Source organism: Dromiciops gliroides, chromosome 4 (assembly GCF_019393635.1).
Source record: "Dromiciops gliroides isolate mDroGli1 chromosome 4, mDroGli1.pri, whole genome shotgun sequence".
Taxonomy (NCBI): domain Eukaryota; kingdom Metazoa; phylum Chordata; class Mammalia; order Microbiotheria; family Microbiotheriidae; genus Dromiciops; species Dromiciops gliroides.
In genome coordinates this window covers 322,495,390-322,507,880 of record NC_057864.1, presented here as the reverse complement: position 1 = coordinate 322,507,880, position 12,491 = coordinate 322,495,390, and positions in this window count along the sequence as shown.

The window sequence follows — 12,491 nt, the reverse complement described above, 5'->3', positions numbered from 1 at the left end:
AATCTTACCTCAGACACAAGACACTCACCCACTGTGTGCTTTGCAGATATCATTCCTTCATAATCAATTCTCACCTGTGCCCTCTGTCTAGATTTATTTCTATCATCTGCCCTAATACTGAGAAATTTCTTATGAGTTAGACGCATCATCTTCCCATGGAGGAATGTAAACAGTTTAATGTTTTAACATACCTCTTAGTTTCTTTTTCTTGTTTACCTTTTTATGCTTCTCTAGGGTCTTGGATTTGAAAGTTAAATGTTCTATTCAGTTCAGTTTTTTTTCATCACAAATACCTGAAAGTCCTCTTTTTCATTGAAGTCCCATTTTCCACCCCTGAAAGATTATACTAAGTTTTGCTGAGTAGGCGATTCTTGGTTGTAATTGCAATTCCTTTTCCCTCTGTAATATCATATTCCATGCCTTCTGCTCCTTTAATGTAGAAGCTGCTAGCTCTTGTGCTATCATGACTGTGGGTCCATAGTTCTTGAATTGTCTCTTTTTGGTTGCTTTTAATATTTTCTCCTTGACCTGGCAGCTCTGGAATTTGGCTATAATATTCCTGGGACTTTTCATTTTGAGATCTCTTTCAGGAGGTGATTGGTGAATTCTTTCAATTTCTATTTTACCTTTTGCTTCTAGAATATCAGGACAATTTTCCCTGACAATTTCCTGGAAGATGATTTCTAAGGTCTTTCCTTGATCATGGTTTTCAGGTAGTCCAATAATTTTCAAATTATCTCTCCTGGATCTATTTTCCAAGTCAGCTGATTTTCCAAGGAGATATTTCACATTGCCCTCTATTTTTTTATTCATTTGGATTTGCTTTATTGTGTCTTGATTTCTCATAAAGTCATTTGCTCCTATTTGCTCAATCCTGATTTTTTTTTAAGTGAGGCAATTGGGGTTAAGTGACTTGCCCAGGGTCACACAGCTAGTAAGTGTTAAGTGTCTGAGGCTGGATTTGTACTCAGGTACTCCTGGCTCCAAGGCTAGTGCTCTATCCACTGCGCCACCTAGCTGCCCCTCAATCCTAATTTTTAAACAATGATTTTCTTCAAAGAGCTTTTGTACCTTCTTTTCCATTTGGCCAATTTGACTTTTCAAGGTGTTGACTTTTTTTTCATGACTTTCCTGCATCACTCTCATTTCTCTTTCCATTTTTTTCTCTACCTCTCTTATTTAACTTCAAAATCCTTTTTGAGCTCCTCTATGACCTGAGACCAATTCGTATTTTCCTTGGAAGTTTTGAATGTAGGAGCCCTGGCATTGCTATCCTCTTCTGAGGGTGTACCTTAATCTTCCTTGTCACTAAAGAAATGTTCTATGGTCAGCATCTTTCTCTGTCTGCTCATCTTGCCTGTCTTTTACTTGACTTCTAACTCCTTAAAGTGGGGTGCTTTTTCCAGGCCGAACTATCACAAGCTTCAGGGGGTCCCAGGTGGTATGATTTAAGGAAGATCAGGTTCTTCACTCACCTGGCCTGTTCTCTGATCTGCAGATCACTCCAGGCCAACTTGCTAATTTACCAGGCAGCAAAACTTTGTGTGCTATGGTTCTTAGCTCTGATAAGCCTGCACCCCTTCCCCACCTGGGCCACTGCCACTTAAGCCTACTTCCTAGTTCCCAGAAGGGGTGAATCACCCAAGTTCTGCCTGTAATCTAACCCCCTGCCAACTGCTCAGCCCTCTCACCAGACTGTGAGCTTAATTCCAGAAGACTCTGGCTCTGCAGCTGATTAAGAGTTTCAGGTTGTTTCTCTGGTAAGGCCTGCCTAAGACTGGAGCTGTGTCAGTGTGACTGCAGGGTTGGGCTCCACTCCAGCCCCAGCACAGCAGCCCCCTCCTGCAGACCTTCTAAGCCATCTTTGGCTCCCTCATTGGCTTTTTAACCTCTTTTGCTATTTGGGCTAGTTTGTTTTTTAAGGTGTTATTTTCTTCAGTATTTGTGTGTCTCCTTTACCAAGCTATTGATTTTTTTTCATGATTTTCTTACATCAATCTCATTTCTCTTCCCAATTTTTCCTTTCTCTCTCTTACTTTATTTTCGAAGTCCTTTTTGGGCCCTTCCATGGCCTGAAACCAGTCATATCTTTCTAGGACACTTTGAATATAGCTTTAACTTTGTTATCTTCTTCTAAGGATGTATTTTGATCTTCCTTGTCAACATAGTAGCTTTCTTTGGTCAGATATTTTTGGTTGTTTGCTCATTTCCCTCCTATTTCTTGACCTTTATTTCTGTTAAAGTAGGGCTCTGCTTCCAGGATGGAGGGTACACTGTCCTAAGTTCAGGGTTTTAGTGTAGCTGTTTTCAGAAGTGCTTCTAGGGACCTATAAGTTTTCAGTTCTTCTGAGGTGGGATGATCTAAGGAAAAATGTACTTATTACTCTCCTGGCCTGTGCACTGGTTTATAGGCAACCACAAGCCCTCTTTTCTGCCTTGGAACTGAGGAGGGTCTCTATTCTACTGAGGTCACTGAAAGATTTAGTGTGCTATTGCTCTTCCTTGCCTTGTGACTGCCTCCCAGAATTGCAACCTGGATGGGCAAAGCAACAGAGTCCTGTCTCAGTGCCAGCAAAGAGACCTGTGTAATCTCCTTTTGGCCAGTTGTTTGACCCCCTTACCATCTGTGGGCTGAGAGTTTCAGAAGTAATCACTGCTGCTACTGATTCAGTGGTTCCCAAAGCCTGCTCCTGGTTTGCTAGGGCTGGTTCTGTGTTGGCTCACCCTGCACTGGACTGTGCCCAGTATAATAGACTTTTCCTGATGACCTTCTAAGTTGGTTTTGGCTGAAAAATTATTTTACCCTCTCCTTTTATGAGTTTTGCTGCTCTAGAAATTGTCTTTTGGCATTATTTAAAGGTATTTGGAGGGGCTCTGGGGAGAGCTCAGGGAAGTAGCTGCTTTTCCTCTGTCATCTTGGCTCTTCCCCAGAAGCCTAATTTTTTATTGAGGAGGAAGCCTATGGACAATATTCAGTTTATTTAACTAAGCTTATCCATATTTGAATAAATGGCATATGTTTGCTTCCATTTTATATTTGCAATTCATGATAACCTGAAGCAATAGATTAACATACATTGGTAGCAAGAATTAATGTCACAATACTACCATAAATTCAATATCAACCATAGCTCTTTAAGGTCACAGAACATAAGCATATCTTAATTTCATAAGGAAAAGATGTATTCCTGTTCTATCTCCAACTATTTTCAATTATTGCTTGGAGGCCAAAAGATTTACAAAGTGGCACAAAGATAAAGATGGTGGAACTTTTGATGATTTAATTATACAGTTCATAGACCTGTAACATAATTCTCTGGTTTAAAGATGGGATTTTTCCATCTCAGATTCTTAATCTCAACTCATCCTATGACCTTCTAAGAAATACTATTAGCTACAGGGACAGTAAGAAGTAAATCACTAATTAACACAGTCATGGCTACAAATTAGATACCATTCAGAGTAACCATAGTTAATATCCTCCATCTTTCTTCTCTATCACCTTGGTTAAGCAAAGTGCTAGAAAATGGGAACCATTGCTGGATTTGATAAATCACTTCTTCCCTAAATGTATTGCATTTGCTTAGCCTTTACATGCTAGAATTTTTCTTTGGTGTACATTCAAGAAATCCATACCAGTAACAAGTATTCAGAGCAATATAAAATAAAGTATTAAGGTGTACCAACTATTGATATCAAAGAATTTTCTTCTCCAATTATATTATGACCAGAATCATGTTTTTAGAAATATTAAACCAGTTCATCATAAAATGTCTAACTCCTTTTATTTTGGTGGGAATGTCATTTCATTTTCCAATGCCTTGAGTTCAGAACAATGTGTGCACCTAAGCCCAATCATTTCACTGTTACTTGCAGTCTGACCACATAAATAAGTTATCTATCCATTTCCCACCCCTAACCCCACCCTCTCCCCAAGGGTCCAGGTCCAAATCAACTGAAGCTGGTGCACAAGGAAGGGGGTGTTAGTGTCAGTTAGTAGGAATCTCTGTTTAGCACAGTGTGTGATGGCATTTCCCCCTAACGTGAAAATGCTTTGAAGGTATCCACAGTGAAGCACAGAGTGTTTTTAATTTGAAAGTATCAGTGAGATGCTCTGACTTTTGAAAATGTATGAAAAAAGACATTATAGTACATGCTTCTGCAAGGCTAGTTGCTTTGCCAGCTTAAACTCAATGTTCACATCCAAATAAAGTATCTACCTTGACTGGATCCCAGAATCACAGATTTAGGGATGAAATATAAGGGCTTAGTTCAACACCTTTATTAAAAATGAAGAGGCAACTGAGACCTAGAGGTACTGAATGACTTCTCTAAGGTCACACAAGTGTATCATATATATATATATATATATATATATATTTATATATTTATATTTATATATTATATTTATTTTTGACATCTAACCATATTCCTAGTCTCTTCATTTGGACCAGAGGAAAGAAGAATGGGAGGAACAAAGGAAGGAAAAGAGGAATGAAGTAAAGAAGAAAGGAAGGAGGGAGGGAGAAAGGGAGAGAGGGAGGGAGAGGAGGAGAGGGAGAAAGGAAGTGAGAAAGGAAGGAAGAAAGAAGAGGAATCAAGCATTTATGAAGTTGCTACTATGTTCTAGGTACTCTGCTATTACTTTATAAAAATTATCTCATTTGATCCTCATAACAACCTTAGGAGGTAGGTACTGTTGTTATCACCCTTTTATAATTTGGGAAACTGAGACATACAAATGTTAAGTGACTTATCCAGGGTCACACAACTAGGAAGTGTTTGTGTTTACATTTAAATTCAGGTCTTTTTAACTCCAATATCAGTGATCTATCCTCTGTGGCACCTAGCTGCCTTAGAAAGATTATTTTGGTCTTTCTGTAAAAGATAGATTGAGGGAGAGAGATAGATTGGAAAGAGGTTAGAGGTGATAAGGGTTAGGACTAATACAGCCTCTGACACTTCCTAGGTGTGTGACCCTGGGCAAGTCATTTAACCTCTCTTTGCCTCAGTTTCCTCAGCTTTTATAGATTTTCTATAAGCATAGTAACAGCACCTATCTTATAGCATTGTATTGAGGACCAAATGAGATGATATTTATAAGGCACTTAGAAAAGTTCTGGACCCATAATAGGTACTTAATAAATGCTTGGGTTTTTTGCCCTCTTTCCCCCATGTGAATAGAGATAATGGGATGTTATAGAGATAAAATAAACAATACTTGGAAAGCAATTAGAGATGGGTAATGGGGTGGTAGGGAGACAGAAGAGCCAAGGATGTCTGAAATTATGTACCCAGGGGACTAGAAGAATGTGAAAAGAATTTCTCCATTGGTGGGGGAGGGGTCAGAGCTGAAATTTCATTAGCATAGAAAATTTCAATTGATGAAACCCTCTCCACAGCAGCATAGAAGCACCTGCTCTACAACTTGTGTTTAGAGTTGCCTGGGGCAACAAAAGGCTAAGTGGAATGTTGTTCAATCATTTTCAGTCGTGTCAAACTTTTCATGATACCATTTAGGGTTTTCTTGGCAAAGATACTGAAGTGGTTCGCTTCTCCAGCTTATTTTACAGGTGGGGCAACTGAAGCAAACAGGGTTAAATGACTTGCTCAGGACCATGTGGATAGTAAGTGTCAGAGGCCAGATTTGAACTCGTCAAGATGAGTCTTTCTTACTCCAGACCTGGCACTCTATCCACTGAACCACTTTCCCAGGATCAAACAGCTAGTAAGTGTCAGAGGCAAAATTTGAATCCAGGTCTTTCTGACACTCGCTTTACTTGACTCATTTTGCCATCAAACCTTTCTTGTCTTTTAAATATGATTTACTCTATATTTGAGTCATTCTGTTGTGGAACATGGAGACTAGAATTGATCATAGGAGTGAGAGAGTAAGGATGTCATAAAAGGAGAACGGGGAGATGGGGGGGAGGTGCAAGCAACTGGACCAGGCAAAAAGGGTTCCTACTTCTGTGCTATAAGGACTTACTCTTAATTTAGCCAATTAATGAAGGCTCAGAAACTAGAGTCTGCAATGAAGTTCAGCAGTTGCTTGCATAGGAAGAAGAAGCTCAGTCTAGACAGAAAACTGGGATGGTAGGAAACTTCTTGGTTTTAGAACCCAGGGAAGGGCCCAAGCTGCTCTAGATGCAGTAATCCTATTCTTCCATAACCTTCAGAGATGAAAGAGGTCAGAAATTAATGAAAATCTGTAGGTTATAGAAGCTTCTTTTGACATAAAGGCAGCACTCAATTACAATATTTCTTTGAATTGGCTCAAACCAACTAACTGGAACAAATAATGATTTGGAAATGAAAGAAAGAGAGGAGACTTCTTGGGTCCAGAATTATGACTTTCTTCAGGACAGTGAAGTAGGGACGTGTTAGGATCAGTGCAAAAAGACTAAAACTCAAGAGAAATATTTGGAGGCCAAATAAAGAAAGGGTTCTTAAGGCAAGACTAGAATGGATATCCTTAAGTACATGTCCAATAATTCTAGGAGAAGGGAGGTAACTAATTTATTTTCAATTTGAAACCCAGAAGGAGGAAATATCTGATGAAGTAAGGGGCTGAAAATGGGGAAGGGAATTGTTACCTGACAGAGGCTGGGAGTATCAGAGCTCTGATACAGAGTTAAGGAAACAGATTAGAGAGTTAATATACCTAAAAGTTTTGCAAAACCATATTTGCCTAAGTTAAAAACCTTGAACTTGACAAAGTTTCCTTAGAAATTCAGTGTGGTGTATCAGAAAGAACATGGGCTTGAATCAGAGGACATGGATTTAAATTTTCCTTAGACATTTCGTATCTTATGTGACTATGTTCAAATCATGTGACCTTCCTGGGTATGGGTTTCCTCTCTACAAAATGAGGGCAATTGTTTTTTGAAGTCCTTTCCAAATCTAGATCTAGGGTCCTTGGCAAATAGTGGCCTATTGAATCTGAACAAAATACTAGGGACAGTTTCAATCAGGCAAGAAATGCAGAAAATAAGAAAGACGAAAACCTAGCTCCTCAAACACTTCAGGTATGTCCATCATAATTTAGAAATGATCATTTTTCTCAAAGAATAATTCTAATAGAAGTAGAAAGTGGTCTACTGCAGGGATTCTTAAACTTTTTCCACTTGTGACCCTTTTTGCCCAAGAAATTTTTACTTGACCCTGGGTATATAGATATACAAAATTGGAATACACAACCTTTTACTGTTGTCAACTTTTTTGTGACCCCCACATTCAGTTATACAACCCCATATGAGGTTGGGACCCACAGTTTATGAAGCTTTGGTCTAAAAGAATCCCACAGTTGAAAAAGCTTTGGTCTAACAGAATCCCATTTAAAATGGGAAATGGAGGGGCAGCTAGGTGGCACAGTGGATAAAGCACTGGCCCTGGATTCAGGAGTACCTGAGTTCAAATCCGACCTCAGACACTTAACACTTACTAGTTGTGTGACCCTGGGCAAGTCACTTAACCCCCATTGCCCCGCAAAAAAAAAATAATAATAAAAAATAAAATAAAATAAAATGGGAAAATGGAAATGTAAGAGATCAGGATTATAAAACACAAAATCTTGTATCCACATCTCCTATTAGAACAAATTCAACTTATTCCAGTCAGTAGAAGCATTTAATAGGTCCAAAGAAAGACATAATTCCTGAGAGAAAAAAATGGATGATGTAAATCATGACCTGAAAGAGTAAATAGATACCATACTAAAGCAATATGACCAGCAAAGACATTGAACCCAAAAGGGACATTGTGAGGACACTACTAGATTAGAAAAGACATTACTGTAAACCACTAGAGCTTTAGAGGCATGAGTTGCTTTGGCCATACACATTACCTAAATGTGTTCCTTTTCTAATATATTCTATGTATGCACACATTCTTTCTCCTGATGTTTTGTGTAGTTGTAGTAGAGCATCCCCTAGATTTATAGGGGATATGCTTTGTTACCATTGATGCCATTTCAGTAAATGCCTTTGCCTTGAGCTAATTTTGTCCTCTGGTTGATTAGTAAAAGTAAGCCACCAGTGGGAGCTCATGAGCTATAGTTTTAGAAGTGCAGATCCACATAGTTCACTGAATCTGGGGTAATTATTCCTGAGGGACTCAATCTATGAATAAGAATGAGTATAAAGAGTACCTCCCAGAGAGGGTGCTACATCTCTCAGACTATAAATTATGGACAAATTGTTGATCTATATCAGTGAAGGGAGTTTCCATGATGGAAATTCCTTATAATCATAAATTCATAGACATGGAATATATATGTGTGTGTGCATGCGCATGTGCATGTATATGTATACATATACACAACTTGCATGTATGTATTCTATATAACACGTGTATATATGTTTGTGTGTGTGTATACACACACACACACACATCTGTGTATGTATATGAATGTAGGTATTCACTTTGAAAACTTCCTGGAACAAAGCCATTTTTACAGAGGTCTAATCCAATTCTTAATGGAGTGCTACAGTCTGGGAGGTCAGTTTACATCCCTAGTTTTAGATCTTGTATGTTGGAAAGTCTCTTAGTGGTGGGAGAGATTTTTAGCTTTGGTATGAGGTTTAAAAAAACCCAACTATTTGGATAGGATTAAACCTGAAATAGTCCTGGTGACAAGTAACACACCTGGGGAAGGTGTAGGAGCCCAACCAGAATATCAAGTTTACTAAAATGAATCCAAAGAACTAGATAGAGGTCTTCAGAATGTTAGAGCATCAGTCCAGTGGGGCTGGGGAAGACAGGTAGCATGCAATGGAATCAGTCAATAATGTTATGAAGGAAACAATACGAAGGACAAGTTAATCTTTTTGCACTTCCCTGCTTAAGACAGCTTTCTTTTATGAGAGCAGCATGCTTACCATACCCATGCCTGACTCACCACTACTCATATGTATCAGCATTGCTGTGGGGCCAGACAGCAGACATCTAAAATTGACATAAGCTCTTTGTTAAACATGAATTTTATTTAGTTAGTCAATAAGCATTTTCTAACTGCCTACCATGTTCTAGGCACCATGCTATGAGAGGCAAAAGACAGTTCCTGTTATCAAGGAGATCACAAACTGATAGGAGAAACAACATACAAACAATTATGTACAGACAAGATATATACATGATATATTGGAGATAGTCAACAACGAGAAGGCATTAGAATTAAGAGGGGTAGGAAAAGGCTTCCAGTGGGTGGTAGGACTTTAGCTAAGATTTGGAGGAAGCTAAGGGGCAGAGGCAGAGATGAAGAGGGAGAGCTTCCAAGTAGGGGGACACAAGAGAAATTGCCTAGAGTGGAAAGACAGAGTATCTTGTTCATAGAACCCCAAGGAGGTCAGTGTCACTGGAGATGTGTAAGATGTAAGAAGACAGGAAAGGTGGTAGAGGCTTAAGTTATGAAAAGCTTTGAACACTAAATAGGATCTTATGTTTGATCCTTAGGGCAATAGGAAGACACAGGAGTTTATGAGTAGGAGGGGTGACATGGTCAGACCTTTGATTTAGGAAAATCACTTTGTAGGATCAACTCTAATGGGGAGAGACTTGAAGCAGGGGAACCCAGCAGCAGGCTAATAGACCAGGGTGGAGGTGATAAGTGCTTGAACCAAAGCGATAGCAGTATCAGAAGAGAGAAGGAGTATTCCAGAGATATTGCTAAGATGAAATCTACAAGTCTTGGCAACAGATCAGATATGGTGAGGATGGCTCCTAGGTTGCAAGTATCAGCCCAGTGAATATTATATTTCATTGATTGTTCTTTAAACTCAGTTTATTGCACAGAAGAAAATGACTGCTTCATTGTGCACAAACTCCTCCACTTAGTACACTCTCTCCAGAACCCTGGCTATGCATAATTGGCCTCTTCCTTTGGGCTTTTCTTTGGATGGGGATGTTAAAGGGAGATAGGTGGCATGGCGAATAGGATTCTGGACTTGGAGTCAGAAAAATTTAAGCTCCAATGTTGCCTGGGCAATTTACTCTCTCTCAACCTCAATTTCCTTATCTGTAATGTGTGAAAAATAACAACTACCTCACTGGGTTATTAAGAAGATCATGCAGATGATAGTGAACAGTGCTTTGCAAACCTTAATTTTCTATGGCAATTTTAGCTATCATCATTGTCTTCCACTCACAATTTTATCAGCTCCTTGGCTCAAGAACTCTCAGATTATTCCAGTGAGAGTACAAGTGCATCCAGGTTTCCTATCCTAGGGGCACGTTTTGGGAGAAGCATTACAGCATAGAGGATCAGAATTAACCAGTCTTGAAAATTAAGAAAAGTCAAGTCAATAAAGATGTATTTATGAAGGACCTACTCTGTGCCAGGCACTGTGCTAAGTGCTGGAGATACAGATAAAAGCAAAACATAGTCATTGCTCTCAAAGTGATCGCAGTCTAATGGGGAAAGAGTATGCAAACAATTCCCAACGTTATATTTAACCAGCTGTGTTGCCTGAGAATTCTTGGTAGCAAAACCTCCAAAATTCTTAAAGGAAGGGTCCTCCTGTGTTGTTTTCATGGACTTTAGCAAAGGAGACAGGGGAAAACAAAACAAAAAACAAAACCCACCCTCTTTCCATTGTTTCACAGGTAAAGTGGAACAGCAGGGCACTTGGGTTCAGAAAGGAGAGATGTTGGCAATAAGAACTCAGAAGAGAGCAACCAGTGAACCAACGCCTGGAACTTTCTGGTGGAAAGGAAAAAGCCCAGTTAATAGAGGAAAAGAAGTTATCAAGTGCTTAAAATGAGAACAAAAGGATGTAAGCAAAGGAGTACCATAGAGCACTCTGTAGGTAGAACAGGCATTATTTAAACAGCATGTCTCCTCAGAGTATAACAGTTTGTTTTGTTAAGGTACACATATTCAGGGTATCCCAAAAGTCTTAGTGCCAGCTATGAAGCCTTAAAATTGCACTAAGACTTCTGAAACACTCTGAATAGAAAAGATATATAATATATGAAAGGTTGTATGAATATATTTGAGATTTATAATTTAACAAAATAGTAACAATATTGTCCTGTTAATGTCTCTTTTTGTACTTTGTTTTCTTCTGTGCGTTTAAAATGTTTTTCTTCTTTTATCCCATATCTAACACTACTACTAACTCACAACCATTCAAAGACAAACCTTCCCTTATGATCATTTTTATAGTGAAACAAAACAAATCAATACTTTGACCACATCTGAGAATGCATGTCTCATTTTGTCCCTCTAATTCACCATCTCTTTGCTTCTTCTCCATTGAGGCAGCATAGCATAAAAGATAGAGTTGGAAATGGGATTCAAATCCGACTTCTTATTAATATTTTGTGGTCATGGGCTGGACACAATTTTTTCTGAGCCTCATTTTTCACCTCTCTAAAATGGGAATAATACTACACATGGTACCCTCCTCACAGAGTAGTTGTTGATAATCAAGTGTGATTTGTCTTTTTAAAAAACACTTTCTAAACTTTGAAGCCAAATGTCAGTTGTCTTATCCTTATTCAAACTTTTCTGTCTTATGTTCCACCCCCCTTTGAACATGTCTAGTGATGAATCTGATAACATACTGACTCACACTAAAATGACAGTAGGTTAATATATTGTGTCTCTCATGAGTTATTTACAGTAGAAAAGGTACTTTGGAGAGATCAGCAACTTAATGCAGAAGAGATGAATCTTTAATGGTGAGATTTTAGAAATGGTGTCAGGAATAGAAGGGAGGGTATTTTATTTCAATTTTTGCTAAAATTAATTTTTTCTAAATAGTCTGTTAGATATTTCATTCTATAGAGAAGGCTACTATTGAGACATTATAGGATAGCAGTTCTCAAAATGTGATCCAGGGACCATGGCCTTCTAGCCCCAAGACCCTTTCAGGAGGGTATATGAGAATAACACTAAGGTATTATATCTTAATACAATAAATTATGATAGATATAACCAATACAAACAAAAGCTCTTTGGAGGTCCTTAATATTTTTAAGAGTGTAAAGGGGCTCCTGAGAAAATTGCTTCTATCAGGCATAATAGGGGTGGGCTTGGAGTCAAAGTGTAATGTTCTCTGATCAGACTACATACAGAGTATTATGGTCAATTCTAGAAGCCATATAAGTTGGAACAATGAAAAACTTGAGACCCCCGAGGAGGGCAACCAAGAGGAGACAGGGAAAATGAGTTGAAAGAACAAGGAAGATTTACAAGGAGAAGAAAGGATTTAAGTGTCTTTCAATATTTGAAAGATAGACCGGCTCTGTCTGCCCCTCAAAGGTTTAAATAGAAGCATTCAGCAGAAGTTATAGAGAGGCACATTTCAGTTCACCATGAGTAAAAGAAGCATTCTTACAATGGGGCTGCCCCTCCTTGGTCTTGATATGAAAGCTGGATGCTCACTTATTGGTGATGCTAGTTGGCTGACTGATGTCATAGGTAGGGATTAGAGTTAGAGTTGACTCTATGATCTTGAAAGTACCTTCCCCTTCTGAGATTCTCTAAA